The sequence below is a fragment of the Bos taurus genome, chromosome 20, assembly GCF_002263795.3.
Source record: "Bos taurus isolate L1 Dominette 01449 registration number 42190680 breed Hereford chromosome 20, ARS-UCD2.0, whole genome shotgun sequence".
In the NCBI taxonomy this organism is placed as follows: domain Eukaryota; kingdom Metazoa; phylum Chordata; class Mammalia; order Artiodactyla; family Bovidae; genus Bos; species Bos taurus.
In genome coordinates, this window is record NC_037347.1 from 19,126,830 (window position 1) to 19,140,121 (window position 13,292).

The 13,292-nt window shown below is 36.3% G+C and overlaps 1 protein-coding gene across 7 annotated transcripts in view; it reads left to right on the plus strand.

The window, feature by feature from the left end:
- PDE4D (phosphodiesterase 4D) overlaps positions 1-13,292 on the plus strand; it is a 1,605,399-nt gene that overhangs the window by 414,459 nt on the left and 1,177,648 nt on the right. The gene's annotated exons all lie outside the window — the stretch shown is intronic.

The window sequence follows — 13,292 nt, forward strand, 5'->3', positions numbered from 1 at the left end:
ACACCCCACTGAAAGAATATAGTGCAGTTGATTTAAAAAACACTGATTTTGGGGTCTATGGGATTAACTCAAATGCAGGTAAAGTAGCGCACATAAGGTGGTGGGAAAGTAAGAGGTGGGGTTTCGATTCAGAAGGGCTATTTGAGCCCACGTACTTCACTCTTTCTCTCCCAGTTGTTCACTGAACATACACACAAACATACACAAACACACAATCTGCATCCGCCCTGAAAAATGAGAAAGATTTCTATGCAGAGGTCAAAAGTGTGAGGTCTATGCCACACATAGAGTGCGGTTGAGGAAAGGAACCATCAGCTTGGAATTCCAAGCATAAATGGAAGCCTTCAAGGAAAGTAAATGCATGAAACTCCATGGAAGAAACTCACCAAATTTTAAAGGGTGAAGACAGAGGAACTAGAACAAGGGCTGGCCATACAACCATCAGCATAAATAAATGTTAACCTTAACAAAATCTAAAGGAACCAGAGGTCAACAGAAAAGTCTCCTATGGATGTGGATTGATTGTGTCTTTTGCAGTGTTTAATTCAGGATAGGATTGTTTAAAGCAAGAAAAGATAAGAGGATTGATGACAAAAACTTGTTTAGTTTATGTCCACTTTAGGAAATAGGGAAGAGGCAGTTCAGCAGAGTTGGTAAGAAACTTGACAGCTATCCAGTGAGCTTGAAGAAAAGAAATCAGGACTTTCAAGAGAGGGGTTAAATTGTTTCAGGACATAGAAAGGTCAAATAAAAGGTAGATTGAGAATAGGTCAATTGATTGGCAATTTGGTGTTCATGGACATCTCTGTGATTTTCAGTAGGATGGTGTGAGCACAAGTCAAATTGGGAGATTGAAGAAGTGAATAGGGAATGAAGAAATAGTCATTAAGGGTTAGCTAGTATCTCTCTGTGTTTTTTTTTTTTTTCCCTGTGAATTTGTTATCAAAAGGGAGGGAAAGAGAATTGATAGCTGCAGGGATAATCAGAGAATGAATATTTTTATGGGCCTGAGTCCTCTCTTCACATCTAGAAAGAAGAGGGAAGGAGTCAGAGAAGTAAATAAGGACAAATTCAAGATGCCAGAGATCAGTGTAATGATTGAGGATGAAGCATGTGTTGTGGGGTCAGGGTCTTATCGAGACTTATATAAATTTATTTTAGGGCAATGAGGTAGGATATTTCATTCATATTTTATTATAATTAATCTTCTGACAAATGAATGTAAAGACATTAAGATAATAGTTCCATATTTTCAGTTTATACTTGAATAAAGATTGATTTATAAAATGATGATTTTGTTTTTGAGATGGTAGGTTAAAGATCAGAAAGTGAAAAAAGTGATGGGTTGAATTGAAAGAAAATGTTTTCAGTGCCCGCTTTGCAAGTGAGTAGTAATCTGGAATTCATCCAGTCTCTACAGATATTTAAAGAGAAAAATGAGCTAGTAGGACTTGTAGAGAAAAAACCAGATTGATAACTCTTTTAAAAGTTAAGAGGAGAAAAAGAAAGAATAATTAATTGGTCTTATAGAAATTGCCATTCTTAGATCTTTCCTTCATTGGGGGAAAAAATGTTAGTTTCAGCTCAGGTTGCCATAGTGAAATGCTGTAGATGAGATAGTTTAAAAACAGAAATCCCTTTTTCACAGTTCCTGAGACCTACAGTTTGACATTAGGATGCCAGCATGGTCAGGTTCTGATAACTCTCTTCTTGGGTTCTACCTTTTCACTGTATCCTAACATGGCAGAGAGAAAGGGAGCTCAGATTCTTTTTTGTATAAGCACCCTGATCCCGTCATGGAAGCACCCTCTTCTGACCTCCTCTAAACTTCATTATCTCCCTAAGACTCCAGCTCCAAATATCATTGCATTGGTGTTAGGACTTCAACATGAATTTAGGAAGGACATTAATTTTCCATATGTAACAGTTACTCTTTTTTAATTTAATTCTGTCTGATGACATATGCAAAAGGTTTTCCTTTTTAATTGAAATACAGTCAGTTTATAATATTAGCTTAATTTCAGTTGTATGGCATATTCAGTATTTTTATAGATTATACTCCATTAAAAGTTATCACAAAATAATGGCTCTAATTCCCTGTAGTGAACCATATATCCTTGTTGTTTATCTGTTTTATACATAGTAGTTTATATTTTTAATTTCATACCCCTATCTCAACCCTCTCCCCTTCTGGTTTTCTACTGGTAACCCGCTACTTTGTTGTCTATATCTGTAAAACTGTTTCTGTTTTTGCTGTATACATTCATTTGTTTTATTTTTAGAGTCCACATTTTAAGTATTATCATATAATATTTGTCTTTTTCTCTCTGATTTATTTCACTAAGCATAATATTCTCTTCCTATATCCACAATCCTGCAAATGGCAGAATTTCATTCTTTTATGGCTGAGTAGTATTCCAGTGTGTGTGTGTGTGTGTGTGTGTGTGTGTGTGTGTATGGGACATCTTTTTTATACATTTGTCTATTGACAGACACTTTGGTCACTTCCATATCCTGGCTATTGTAAATGATCCTGTTATGAACATTAGGTTGCATGTATATTTTTTCTGCGTATATACCCAGCAGTGGAATTGCTGGATTATATGGTAATTCTATTCTCAGTTTTTTGAGGAACTTCCATGGTGACTGCATCAATTATTTTCCCACCAACAGTATCCTAGGGCTCCCTTTTCTCGACATCCTCAACAACAGTGGTTATTTGACCTTTTAAAGATAGCCGTGTTGACAGGTGTGAAATGATATCTCATTTTGATTTGCATGTTTCTAATAATTATCATCGTTGAACACTTTTTTTATGTTCCTGTTAGCTATCTCTATGTCTTCTTTGGAAAAATATATCTTCAGGTCTTCTGCCTGTTTTTTTTGTTGTTGTTATTGTTGTTGTTTTTGTTTGATATTGAGTTGTATGATCTATTTATGTATTTTGGATATTAATCCTTTGTCTCATATCATTTGCAAGTATTTTCTCCCATTTAATGAGTTGTCTTTCATTTTGGTGATTTTTTTGGCTGTTCAATAGCTTTTAAGTTTATTTAGGTCCCATTTGTTTATTTTTGCTTCTGTTTCTTTTACATTAAGAGACAAGTCAAAAAAAATTGTTATGATTTATGTCAAAGAGTGTGCTATGAAAAAAAAAAGAGTGTGCTATGTTCTCTTCAAGGAGTTTTATGTTTTCTAGTCTTACATTAAGGTCTTTCTTTCATTTTGAGTTAATTTTAGTATGTGATGTGAGGGAATGTTCTAATCTTGTTGTTTTACATGTAGCTGTCCAATTTTCCCAGCATCGTTTTTTGAAGAGATGTCTTTTCCTCTCTGATCTTTATTATTTACTTCCTTTTGCTAAATATGGGCTTTGTTCTTCTTTTCCTAATTCCTCTAGGTGGTAAGGTTAGGTTGTTTATTTGAGGTTTTTCTTAGGGAAGACCGGTATCACTATAAACTTCCATTTGAAAGCTGCTTTTGCTGTATCACCCAGCATTTGTTGAGCTGTGCTTCTGTTTTCATTTCTCTTAAGGTACTTTCTGATTTTCTCCTTGATTTCTTCATGATCCATTTGTTTTTAGTACTCTGTTGTTGAGTCTCCACATTTGTTATTTTCCCATTTTTCTCTGTAATTGATTTCTAGTTTCATATTGTTGTGCTTGGAAAACTGGTGTGTTTAATTTCTGTCCTCTTGCACTTGTTGAAACTTGTTTTAAGGCCTAGTATATGATATGTTCTGGAGAACAATCCATGTGCACTTGAAAAAATGTATATTCTGTTGCTTGGGATGTAATGTCCAGTATATCTCTATTAAGTCTAATTGATCTACTGTCATTTAAGACCATTGTTTCCCTTGATTTTCTGTCTAAATGATCTGTTAATGATGTAAGTGTTGTATTAAAGTCTCCTACTTTTATTGTATTATTTTTGGTTTTTCCCTTTACATATGTTAGTATTTGCTTTATATATTTAGGTGCTCTGTGTTGGGTGCATATATGTTATGAGTGCAATAATCTCTTCTTATAATGATCCATTATCATTATATAATGCCCTTCTTTTACTTTTATTATTAAATTTGTTTTAAAGTCCATTTGTCTGATGTAAGTATTGCTATCCTCACTTTTTTTGTAGTTCTGTGTACATGAAATATCTTTTTCCATCCCCTCACTTTCAGTCTACATGTCTTTTTAGCCTTGAAATGAGTCTCTTGTAGGCAGCACGTATGGTCTTGTTACCTCTATCCAATCAGATACCCTATGTCTTTTGATAGGAGTATTTAGTCCATTGACATCTTTAGTAATTATTGAGAGATATGTACTTATTTCATATTATTACTTGTTTTTGTATTGTTTTTCTAGTTCTCTGTTTATTTTTCCTACATTTCTTTCATTATGGTTTGATAAATTTCTTTAGTAGTATGATTGTTTTCTTTCTTTTTAGCTTTTATATACATGTCTTTGATTTGTTGCTACCAAGGGATTGACCTAGAATTGTATCTACTTATTTTAAACTGGTAGTCATTTAAGTTTAAACACTTTCTACAAGATGTACATTTTTACTCCTTTCCCCCATAGTTTGTATTTTTGACATCATATTTTACATCTTATTTATCTCTTAACTGTTTATTGTACTTGCACATGCTTTTACCATTTTTTGTTTTTCAGTCTTCATATTGGGTTATTTAAGTAGTTGCTCCTCAATTATTAATCATTATACTTGCATTTTTTAGTGGACTTTACCCTTTCCTATAGATTTTTCTTTTCCACTTAGATAAAACCCTTTAACATTTCTTTTAGAGCAGGCTTGTTGTTCAGTCGCTAAGTCATGTCTGACTCTTTATGGCCCTATGAACTTCAGCATGTCAGGCTTCCCTGCCCTTCACTATCTCCTGCAGTTTATTCTAACTTATGTCCATTGAGTCAGTGATGCCATCTAACCATCTCATCCTCTGTCGCCTCCTTCTCCTTTGATAAACTCTTTGAGTCTTTTTTGACTGAGAAGGTCATTTTCTGTTCTTCAATACTAAAAGATAATCTTGCTCAGAAGAATATCTTAGGTTGCAGATTTTTGCCTTTCAACACATTGAATATATCATGCCATTCCTTTCTGGCCTGCAAAGTTTCTTCAGAAAAACTAGCCAATAACCTTACGAAAATTGCCTTGTACATGATTCTTTGTTTTTCTCTTGATAACTTTTAGAATTTTCTCCTTAACATTTGACATTTTATATTTGGTATCTCTTGATGTGGGTCTATTAGGGTTCATATAGTTATCATCCTTTCGAAAGATACAACTCATTAGAACAGACCCTGATGCTGGGAAAGATTGAAGGCAGGAGGAGAAGGGGGATGACAGAGGATGAGATGGTTGGATGGCATCACCGACTTAATGGACATGAGTCTGAACAGGCTCCAGGAGATGGTGAAGGATGGGGACTGTGTGCTGCAGTCCACAGGGTATCAAAGAGTCAGACACAACTGAGTGACTGAACAACAAAGGCAATCCTCTCTTGGCCCTCTTTTCCCTGCCTCTGGGGTTAACTAGGTAAACACAGGTGCTTCTCATGAACACAATCAAAGGCTTTCATAGCCCCCTACTTGTCCCAGAAGACCCCGAGCTAGCCAAGGGGGTTCATCTCTCCTGTGTAGAACCCCAGGATTGGGGCATCTAATCTGTGGCTCTTAACGCTTACTCCCCAGGATCTCCAACCATGTATTCTCCTCTGAGTCTCCACTCAGGGACATGGGTCCTAATCTGATTGTTTTTCTTCCTTCCTACTCAATTTCATGTGAATCTCTCTTGTAGCCTTGATTGTATAGCAATCCTGTCGGGTTCCAGTTAGTTTTCATTGACAACTGTTCCACATGCAGGTATATTTCGACCAGTTCATGTGGCAGGTGAGTTCCATATCCTCATACTCTGCTACCTCTATTGATTTCCCCCGTAACATTACTCTTAAATAATTCAATACTAAAACAAAACATAATATTGAGGTTACTTTAAAATTGTATCAGTGCTGAATTATAATTATTCTAAATTATTTATGAACACCAGTAAAGGCTGGAAGAAGATATGGTTGTTTTGTTAGGACTATGCAATTTTGAGTAACATCAAATTATTTTTTCCACTGCAACTATAAGAATTTTTGTAGAAAAACTCTTTAAATTACAGCCATCCTTAGTTCACACTTGTAGAAAGTTAGATATTTTATTCAAGGCTCTTGATTTCAGATATTTTGATTGAGTAGCAAAGGGATTAGCAAAAATAATGCTTGCATTAACCATTCTGGTAGGATGCTATGCTCATTGACGTGATAGATGCAAACTGCTCTTCACTCAATTATAATATACAAAGATATTTTTGCATTCCAGATGTCATTTCCTGTGGGCACTGAGTCTGCAATTTTCGAAGTATAAGAATTTAATTTTTTCCTGTTCTAATTTTTTATATTTTTAAGATCCTTGATTTTCTTTCATTTAGCAATAGCAACCAACTTTTCTTATACAGAAATATCCCATTAACCCAATTATTTACCCACAAATAATTAACTCAATTATAGATAACCCAATTATAGATAATATAGATTCTGAACTCTTCGATATTTATAAAACTGACAGAGTTTTAAATATATCTTTTCCTCGCTTCTCTCTATCCAGAATAATATGTTGGTCAAATTCCTTTATGAGTGACTTTAGAAAAAGTTGGGAGCCTTCCAAAGGATTATATTATGCTGATGGCATTGTGTGATGTTTAGGAATAGCAGTAGGCATGGGGAGATTTCCTTCATTAACATCTTTTAGAAGCTCTTAATTAAATGCATAGCATTTTTATATACTTTGCTGTGCCTATAGAACTTTCAGCCTCAACCTTTTGTCTGTGTACAAAAGTCCGTGTACAACACATGGGTTGGGTTGGACCTTGATGCCTATGGCTGCTGCACCCTTAAGAGATACTGTGTGGTTGTTGTTCAGTCGCTCAGTTATGTCAAACTCTTTGAGACCCCATGGACTGCAGCACACCAGGCTTCCCCATCCTTCACCATCTCCTGGAGTTTACTCAAACTCAAGTCCATTCAGTTGGTGATGCCATCCAACCATCTCATCCTCTGACATCCCCTTCTCCTCCTACCTCCAATCCTTCCAGCATCAGAGTCTTTTTAGTGAGTGGCTCTTTGCATCAGATGGCCAAAGTATTGGAGCCTCAGCTTCAGCATCAGTCTTTCCAATGAATATTCAGGACTGATTGCCTTTAGAATGGATTGGTTTGATCTCCTTGCTGTCCAAGGAACTCTCAAGAGTCTTCTCCAACACCACAGTTCAAAACCATCACTTCTTTGGTGCTCAGCCTTTTTTATGGTCCAGCTCTCACATCTGTACGTGACTACTGGAAAAACCATAGCTTTACCATACGTACATCTGTAGGCAACATAATTCTCTGCTTTTTAATACACTGTCTAGGTTTGTCATTGCTTTTCTTACAAGGAGGGCAAGTGTCTTTTAATTTCATGGCTGCAGTCACCTCCCTAAATCTTAGGCTCTTGATTTTGGAGCCCAAGAAAATAAAGTCTGACACTATTTCTATTGTTTCCCCATCTATTTGCCATGAAGTGATGAGACTGGATGCCATTATCTTCATTTTTTGAATATTGAGTTTTAAGCCAGCTTTTTCACTCTTCATTCATCTTCAAGAGTCTCTTTACTTCCTCTTTTTCTGCCATAAAGGTGGTGTCATCTGCATATCTGAGGTTACTGATATTTTTCCCAGCAATCTTGATTCCATCTTGTGCTTCATCCAGTCGTGCATTTCACATGATGTACTCTGCATACAAGTTAGATAAGCAGGGTGACAGTATACAGTCTTAATGTATTCCTTTCCCAATTTGGAACCAGTCTGTTGTTCCATTACTGGTTTTAACTGTTGCTTCTTGACCTGCGTAAAGGTTTTTCAGAAGGCAGGTAAGATGGCCTGGTATTCCAGTCTCTTTAGGAATTTTACACATTTTGTTGTGATCTGCACAGTCAATGAAGCACTAGCTGTTTTTCTGGAATTTTTTAGCCTTTTCTGTGACCTGATGGATGTTACTAATTTGATCTCTGGTTTCTCTGCCTTTTCTAAATCCAGCCTGTATATCAGGAAGTTTTCATTTCACATACTCTTGAAGCATAGCTTGAAGGATTTTGAGTATTACTTTGCTAGAATGTGAAATTAGTGCAATTTGTAGTAGTTTGAACAGTCTTTGGCATTGCCCTTCTTTGGTATTGGAATGAAAACTGACCTTTTCCAGTCGTGTGGCTGCTGCTGAGTTTTCCAAATTTGGTGGCATTTTGAATGCAACACTTTAGCTCCAATCTTTTAGGATTTGAAATAGCTCAACTGGAAGTCCATCACCTCCACCAACTTTGTTCACAGTGATGCTTCCTAAGGGCCACTTGACTTCATATTCCAGGATGTCTGGCTCTAGGTGATTGATCACATCTAGAGGTTATCCGGGTCATTAAGATCTTTTTTTGTACATAGATACTGGGGGTTATATGTTATTCTTTAGCCTCCACCTATAACCCATCACTTGTCCTTTTAGAGGCCTGCATTATGGCACCTAGCCAGAGACTGTGATGTGAAGAAGACTTATTCTGGAGATAAAGATATATAGACCAAGAATGACAGGTGCTATCCTATAATAGCACCTTTTATTCATAAATATGTAATTTACTACAAAAAATAACCCCCAATTTAAATCTTCTGTACTGGACTGTGATTATAGAGATGAGCCCATTGATATTTGGACTATCATCCTCTCTTCCATTAACATCACTGTCCAATAAAGTAATCAATAATTCATTTATTTATAATGACCAATGATTTATATTGATCATTCATTTATAATGGTCAATAATTCATTTATTTCATGTCAGGAGAAACATTAACCTTTATAAAAGTACTTACTATAGTGATGTTGTTACTATAATATAATGGAATTATGTGAATCTGTTGCCCTTGTTTCCAGATCTTTTATGATTAAAAACCTTAAGATCTGGAAATATGAAGACAAAATATACAAGTAATATTTTGCCAGAAATTTGAATTACAATGAACTGGTTCTCTAATTAGGGTAGATTTTATTTAAGTTGTATGAGTTCAGGATCCTCACTGAGAAATAGAGGTAATATGTCATAGGATTTTATTGTGAATTATATAAGATGTAAATGTCAGGTTCTTTGTTCATTAGGTATATAGTAAGTGTTCAAAATATTAACTTTTAATATTCATTATCATTTTTGCTATCTCCAATCACGTTTTTGCATTGTCAATTGTAATTGAATTTAATCCTTCATTCATGAGTGGCACCACTGAGGAGGCTTCTATGCCTGATTTATTCAGAGACTTCCTCTTGGTAAGAGGGAATATTGATGGTTACTTTGACTATGACAGTGATTCCTAACCGTTCCCTTATTGCCTACCAAGTTCCCTTCCTTCCTCCTTATTTCCCTCCCTCCCTCTCTCCCTTCCTTCCTTCGTCAATTTAATTATTTATCCATATATATAAATATATATGTATAGATATACATGTATAGAGATATATAGATATAATACCTTTATCAGTCTCAAATATGGATTAGGAAAGTGATAACTATATTGCATTCCTTACTATTTCTTATAAACTGTATATGTATATGGGACTTGTTTTTGTATCCATTCAGCCAATCTGTGTCTTTTGGTTGGAGCACTTAATCCAGTTACATTTAGGGTAATTATAAATACATATGTTCATATTACCATTTTATTAATTGTTTGGGGTTTGTTTTTGTAGGTCTTTTTCTTCTCTTGTGTTTCCCTGCTAGAGAAGTTCCTTTAGCATTTGTTGTAAAGCTGATTTTGTGGTGCTATATTCTTTTAGCTTTTACTTATCTGTAAAGCTTTTGGTTTCTCTGTAAAATCTGAATGACATCTTTGCTGGGTAGAGTAATCTTGTTTGTAGGTTTTTCTGTTTTATCACTTTAAATCCTGCCACTCCTTTCTAGTTGCAGAGTTTGTAGGTTTTTTGTTGATTTTCCCTTGCTACTTTTAATATTCTTTTCTTTGTGTTTAGTTTTTGTTAGTATGACTAACATATATTTTGGTGTGTCTCTCCTTGGGTTTATTCTACATGGGAGTCTCCATACTTCCTTGACTTGATTGACTATTCCCTTCCCCATCTAAGGGAAATTTTCAACTGTAATCTCTTCAGATATTTTCTCAGACCCTTTCTCTTTCTTTTCTTCTTTCGGGACCCCTATAATTCAAATCTTAGTGTGTTTAATGTTGTCCTGGAAGTCTGTAAGACTGTCTTCATTTCTTTTCATTCCTTCTTCTTTTTTCTGCTCCATGGAAGTTATTTTTACCATTCTATCTTCCAGCTTGCTTATCTGTTCTGTTTCAATTATTCTGCCTTTGATTCCTTTTAGTGTGTCTTTCATTTCAGCTGTTGTGTTGTTCTGGGCTTCCCTGGTGGCTCAGATGGTAAAGCGTCTGCCTACAATGTGGGAGACCTGGGTTTGATCCCTGGGTCAGAAAGATCCCCTGGAGAAGGAAATCGCAACCCACTCCAGTATTCATGCCTGGAAAATCCCATGGACCAAGGAGCCTGGTGGGCTACAGTCCATGGGGTTGCAAAGAGTTGGACACAACTGAGCGACTTCACTTCATTGTGTTGTTCAACACTGATTCTTATTCAGTTCTTCTAGGTCCTTGTTAAACATTTTTTTGGTATCTTCTTAATCTGTGCCTTCATTCTTTTTCTGAGATCTTGGATCATCTTTACTATCCTTTCTCTGAATTTTTTTAGTTGTATTGCCTGTTTTCTCTTCATTTACTTGGTCCTGTGGGTTTTTAACTTGCTACTTCTTCTGCAACATATTTCTCTATCATCTTATTTTGTCTAACTGTGTTTGTGGTTTCCTTTCTACAGGCTTCAGGGTTGTAGTTCTTTTGTCTGCCCGCTGGTGAGTGAGTTTGGTTCAGGGGCTTGTGTAGGCTTCCTAGTAGGAGGAACTGGTTGCAGTGCTCTGGTGAGTGGAGCTGGATCTTGTCCCTCTTTTGGGCAGGGCTGCACAAGGTGATTAGTATGACTTTAGGCAGCCTGTCTGCTGACAGATGGGGCATGTCCCTGTCTTGCTGATTGTTTGGCAAGAGGTGTCCAGCACTGGCGCCTGCAGACAGATAGGTGGAGCTGGGTCTTGGTGTTGAGACAGGCATTCACTCAGATTAGGGAGGGTGGTGGTGCAGGACTGGCAGGCTGTTGCAACGGACTAGGGTGTGCTTGTGCCAGTGGGAGTCCCTTCTTACTGTTTCAAATCCATTATGATAATTCTGTTATTTCAGTCTGATTTTAACAAGCAAACTAATGACAGATGTGAGTTTCTTTGCAGCCTAGTGAGATTTTTATCTTCATCAAAGCAAAGTGCTTTGGGGCAACACAAGGGATCAGCTTGTGGAATTAATCTTTTTTTCTTCAGTGCACTCCATCTACCAGATTCAGTAATTGTGTTCTCTGGTTCATACTCAGCATAACATTTTGACCTCCAGATCTGAAGCAACATATTTTCTAAGAGATACTGATTGTGTTTCTTGAAATTCTACGGGGCCAAGTAAATTGAGGATGTCTTTGTTATGCATATGGGTAATCTAAATCATATAGTCTAAGCCATTAAAATGTTAAAATGTACTTAATGGTCAGTTACAGGTCAGAGAATTTGTTAAATGTGCTTTATGTTTTCTAAGCACCAACAAGTTTCTTACATTTAAAGCAATCGCTATACCACATCACTTATATTTTTCAAAAAAGTTAAGTTTCTAACTTATAAAAATAAATACATGGCTATAATCTACAAAAATTATCAATTAATACCTCCTGTGAACTTCTGTTGTGTCCTGAGTCTATGACATACTACTGGTTGTTGAGGATGTGGGATTCACTGAGCCAAATAGAGCTTCAAGTCCATTATTCTCATAGATTAATCATTCCTTGTATCATAGCTTCAGATGTTGAATTCATCCCAGTAGATGTTTATCAAACATCTTCCATGTGTGAGGCACTGTTGTTGATATTAAAGAAGGAGAACAGTCTAAATGTTTCTACAGTCCAGTAAATTATGTTACAGTCAGTCGTTGGACAGTCAGAGTTATCCTTGGAGTTTAAATAACTACATGGAGGATTTATTGGAGCTCTAAGACTTCACCAGTAGACAGGAAGTTGTAGATGAGGTTATATAGTCAAAGGAGAATTTTGTTGTTGTTTAATACTGTGAGTACATTTAAATTCTTATAGAAAAATGTCAACTTAGAAGGAGAGGTTGAAGAAATAGGAGAGAATGAAGAACTGACAATTATGGCAGAATCTCTGGGTAGGCAGGAGTAAATGGAACCTAGAGAACAGATTTAGGGACTGGCCTTGTATCAGTGAAGTGATGTCTCTTCCGTTGTCTTGGAGAGAAGGTAGAGACTCAGGGAGGCTCTTGCCATGTATGCCCCAAGAGAACTGGATATGCAGTGGGCAGCAATGGTATTATGAAGGGAGGCATGTCTGGAAATGTCCAGCACCTGTGCCTCTGCCTGACCCCTAGGTGAAGTGCTGCCATGATTTCTTCATAAGGAGCAGCAGTAAGACTTTAAGGTAATTGGAATGTCATGTGTGGGACTAGATGGGAGAAGGTATATCTGAAAGTTTCTTGAGGGTAGAGTCTATCTTAGGTTCTTTGTTATCTTTGTTCTACCCATCCCAGTCTTGAGTGTTGTTGGTAATAAATAAGTCTATGATATCTGTTGTGTTCAAAAGGGATGGGAACATAGTTTGTTAAGAGAGATGATGATATGAAATAGAGATAATTAAAACTTGACTCTTCTGCTTAGGACAGGCTTTTAATTTAGTTGGTACCCAGTTACAGTTTTTAATGTGTAATTTGGAAGCAACAAAAGCCCTGATGGTTGGAGCATATAATGTATATTTTTGTAGAAGTTTACAAATGCATGATTGAACTTTTTCATAGACCAATTCAAATTAAGTTCATAGAAAATCTCCCTTCAGATGAGGTTGACTTATGTCTCATCTTTTTGGATCTGATGGTCTACTTGCTATCACCCTAAAGAAGTTCACAGATGACTCAGGGAAAATAGAAGCAGGAAACTTATGAATCTATCCTACTCTGGAGATTTGAGATGGAAGTATAAAATAAAGAGAAAAAGAAGTTACCCTCGTTCACTTCCTAGCATGAAGAATCCCAGAGTCACTCTTCTCTGTGTTCTCAGATCATAGC